Source organism: Vespa velutina, chromosome 2 (genome assembly GCF_912470025.1).
Source record: "Vespa velutina chromosome 2, iVesVel2.1, whole genome shotgun sequence".
In the NCBI taxonomy this organism is placed as follows: Eukaryota; Metazoa; Arthropoda; class Insecta; order Hymenoptera; family Vespidae; genus Vespa; species Vespa velutina.
This window is the reverse complement of record NC_062189.1, coordinates 8044124-8049294: the sequence shown is the minus strand read 5'-3', so window position 1 is coordinate 8049294 and position 5171 is coordinate 8044124.

The window sequence follows — 5171 nt, the reverse complement described above, 5'->3', positions numbered from 1 at the left end:
TTTTTACAAGCCTCATAGAGATAAATGCATATACACATAAACATTCGTACAACATTCTCGTATTTATCCAGAAACTTTCCTGAACACTTCCTCAATGTATGTACATACATATCTTCAATCGATTTATATTAGGATGCTGTTTTCTGACCGACCATAATGTCGCGACGAGGATTATCCATCAAGAGCATACGAACATTCTCTATCGATTGGAAGCAGGAAAAACCATCTCGAGTCGCAAAATCTACGACGGCGTCACGTCGTAGAGAACTTCGTCATTTTAATCGCACGTAGCGTAAACTTTATTGCTGCTAAAACGTTGGATGCCGTCGCTCGTTCGTTCATTCGTTCGTTCGTTTATAAAGCGAAACTCGTTTCGGGCAATTTACCGAAAGATTGTGTGTGTGTACGAGAAAGAGAGAGAGAGAAAATTATGAGAAACTATGTGTTTCTCTTTGTTTCTAGAATTTAACCCTTTCGTGTTCTCTTTCTCTCTCTCTCTCTCTCTCTTTCTATCTCTCTCTCTCTCTCTCTCTCTCTCTGTCTTTCTCTCTCTCTCTCTCTAAATATCTTTGTTATCATTGATATCGTGTTTCTTCATTGCTACTAACTAACGAGGAATAATAACCTCAATGTACTTTTCTTCGGCTTATACTTGTAGAATTTAACAAGTTCTCGTTGATTAAGTATACGAATTTTATTTTGTTTTTCTTTTTTTTATTTAACACTTGGTTTCCTACGATCTTCATTAAATGTATTATTTATCGTCTGTAGCATTATTCTTTACTCCTCTCTTTATTCGTTTCGAACAAGGAGAGGAGTAAGAAATAATCGAGTTAAGCCAAATAAATAATTTTCTTGCATTGGTCCTAATAATTAAGAAAGAGAGTGGAACGACATCGACACAAATTTCGGATCAAGAATAACGAGAGGCAATGTTAATAACTATGGCGTTATATGTTTCATGACCTTAAATGCAATCGACTTTCTCGGTTATTGATATTCTTATCATAGCATATACATAACTTTAGGCACGATAATACGTTGCTTACACGAATCTCCACTTCGGCCTTTCCGGCGACGCTACGTCTACTATCCTCCTGTAGCCAACGAGAAGCTTCGAAGAGTATAAATGCAAGTGTGAGTAAGTGTACATGTTCTAAGAATCCGTAGACTTCTTCAGACCATACATGAATACACACAGATATGATTTGAGAAAATTCTTTATCATTTTCTTTTCTTTTGAAACATATTCGAGAAGAAGAAAGAGAGAAGAGTACGATAAACTTGTAATGGTATTTCATTCATTCCTCAAATTATAAGATATTCATTTTGACAAAAAATTATGAGAAGAATCAAAACTTCATAATTGATCTCATTGATAACGAGATTATGATGTAGCTGAAATGGAAAAGAATAATCTACAGAGAAAATAGGACAAATAATGAAGTTTGTCTCGAATTAGCGTGTACGTAGGTAACTTGTAATACTCGTATGTGTCCCTTTCTTTCTGTCTCTCTTTCTCTCTCTCTTTCTCTCTCTTTCTCTCTCTCTCTCTCTCTCTCTCTCTCTCTCTCTCTCTCTCTTTCGTTGTTACGTATTTCCGGTGAGTTGTATGACTAGAGAGAAAGACCGGAAACGTTTGGCTGCACAATAGCGAGATGGAGAACAGCAGATGTCAATGGCGAGATATCTCTCCCTCCCCAGCTCTTTCTTGCTGAGGAATTCCCGTAATTATTGATTCGATTAGGAATTCGATGCCGAATGTTCGCGCTGTGCGAGTGGTCTCTCACAAAGCTTGCCGAGGTACGGAGAATGCAAGGAAATTACATAATTTCCGTTCTTCAAAACGGATCGCTAGAGATGCTCACTGATGTCGTTTACGGAATCGTGCGAAGGGCCAGTTGTTTCTGACATGCGTGCAGTCCTTCGGACCAATCTCTCCGTGTCTTTTCGTGAAATTGGAGAGGAGATTAGACTATCTTGCGTCTTCCTTTATCATTTTAAAGGTCTTAAATAGGAATTCAAAGCTGGTTTTGAAAAGGGTGAAAATAATTTTTTATCAGACGTTCTTTGAAAAAATTTCGAACGGATAATTAAGACGATGAAAACAAAATTAATGGATTAATTTGTCCTCTATAATCCTCTATAATATAATTTATTTTTTTCTATTAAAAAAGATTATATAATGTGTAAAACTTATTCTCTATAACTTACATTAAAACAAATATTATTATTATTATTATTATTATTATTATTATTATTATTATTATTATTATTATTATATATACATATAATTTATAAAACTGTATTTTTATATAAGCTTAATAATTATTTTATATATATTATATTTATATATATTATATATTATATATCTGTGTATAAATAATGTATTATATAAGTATAATTATATTCTATGCCAAGCATAACTTGTAATTGACAAAAATTAATTTTCTATGTGATATAAACTATTAATTAATTTTATTACGAAACAAATGAAATAATACTTAAAAAATAAAGATATATATCTAATCACGTGATTTATTAATAATATGACGTTATAGAGCGTTAATAAGAGACGAGATATATGGTGAATCTCATCTAAATTTATCTAAAACTTTCAGATAATTCCAAGTTCATAATAAATTCTTAACGTATGACCTCTTATTGATTGAGCTTTGTTTAAACCGACATGGACCACCTTTCACTTCCACTGTTAACCGCGGGAAAGTAAGGACGATCGTTTTACTGAAAAGACGATCGTGATTTATCGACACGAGAAATGAGATCGACCTATATTAGTCGCGGTCTACGAGTCCGACATGTTCTTTTGATTCGGGAAAATGGCTCTCGATGCTCGTAAAGTTTCGATGGTAATGTCGGATATTGGCTAGATATCATAATGGTCAACAACGAAATGTGAACTATAGAGTGAGATAAAGAATAATGCTTTTTTTTCTCTTTTGTGTATTCTATCCAGTCAATTTGCAAATACACGAGCTCGAAAATTTCATTTTGTTCTGTGAAACGTAACATTCCTTATGTCTTCTTGAATTTTTTATTTTAATACTCATCATATAAATTATTCTTTTCTTTGCATGTTTTGTTAAAATTTCATTACGTTTCCTGTAATAAGAGTGAAACGATATAACGAAGTATTCGTCTTCTGGGAAATTTCTACATTAATATTATTGCTAATTATATTTACTAAACAACTATTTTTGTGTGTTAAACATTTTTTAATTATTTCTTTAATATTTCGTTAACGATAATTAATAATATTTATTACAATAAAAAAAGTAGAAATAATCAATTAACCTATATATGTAACAAGTATTTTGATTGAAAAATAGTTGAAATGAATATTATCTGTTTTATTTTTATTATAATTGTATGTACTATTGATTGATAAATAGAAAATAAGAAGATATCTCGTTATGAATTTCTACAACAAAATAAATGAAGTTTATTACGAGTGATAATAAAATAAGTAGAAGGAAAAATAGTACGCTTTTAAAAGATAAATAGATAGATGGAAAGAGAGAGAGAGAGAGAGAGAGAAAGAGAGAGAGCGAGAGAGAGAGAAAGAGAGAGAGAGAAAGAAAGGTAGGAAGGTTGAAACTGAGAAGGTTATATGCGTGCTCAACTTGCGTTTTCTGGATTGGAGCCATCGAATCGTACGAATCAGCAACGACCGGTGAACTGAACGGAGATTCGATCGAGAATGTATCGGAGTTGCTGAATTACGGTAGCCCGGTTAGGAGGTAGCAGCTGAGACAAATCTGACTTTCATCATATCCGATCTGATCTTCGTCGAGTGTTGCAAGAATAGCATAGGAGGAAGTTTTGATACGACAGCACGTACACGAATCTAAGATAAATCCTAAAATAATTCCTAAACTAAAGTGTATCCTATTATGATCGTAGGGTATCGTGCATATTTGATTTTATTGATTGCGATTCTTAAATTAATTTGTTTTAACTGGATAAAAAGAAAATAAATCAAATCTACGATGATAAATGTTTCGTTCGATTGAACGATACATCAAATCGTTCGAGTCATACATATAAATTTTAATTTCTTCTTCGTAATAGAGTAGAAGACAAATCGTAAAATATATCATCCATTATTTAATCTAAAGCTGAACGACAGAAAAAGATTTTGTCGTTCTTTCGTTGCTGAGATCTAATCGTCGAACTTTATACTTTCTATTTCAAAAATTAAGCAATCCTTACAAATTTAATGACTTTTCTGAAAGACATTTGAACGAGGAGTTGTTTCAGAGAATACAAAGCTTTTCCTTTTTTATCCTTTTTTACTTTGTGAGAGGAGGATGTAAAATTTGTATCGAAGCATTTTCACGTATTTCGATCGATTCGACGTAAATTTATCCGTACGACGAGAGGGAGAGAGACAAGGTCGTTCGATGGTTGTAGAAAACGACGACGAAGTAAATTTGAAGAGGTATTCGTGTGAAAATTTGCTTTCGACGTTAGCTGAAGAAGGAGATGAGATACAAGCCACGTAATATGGCTAAATTACGATTTTTAATTAAGGGAAGGTAGAGTAGAACGTAACGTGTAACGATTGACGCGAAACGAAATTTAGTCTCTTCCACTGGCAGCCCTTCTACTTTATTTCTTTTTAATTATAAGTTTCTGCTACATTATTTTATAAACAGTTCATGTTTGATTCATTTGTTATTTTATATTACTACGATACTTTCCTCTTACTTTGTTAGATTTAAATTTGTTATAGTCATCTTATTTTCATTTCTTTTAGAATTCATATTTTCATTTTTCTTTTTATTATTATTATCCTCGGACTTTACAAAATCTGTTCTTTAATTTGGACTTCTACTTGTTATTATTATTATTATTATTATTATTATTATTATTCTCATTATTATTTATGTTTTCTTGAGTACCAAGGTGCCCGATCCTTAAAGGCATCTGTGGGAACGAATTCAATACAGACATCTTGTGAATTATATATTATGCAATAGAACGTGAATTATCTTGCTTAAAATATATTATTATTATTATTATTATTATTATTATTATCATTATTATTATTTTTATTATTAATTATTAATTATTAATTATTAATTATTTATTAAAATATGAGAATTAGTCTCGCTTTCTCGTCTCTTTTGTAGTAATTGCGTTTTTCT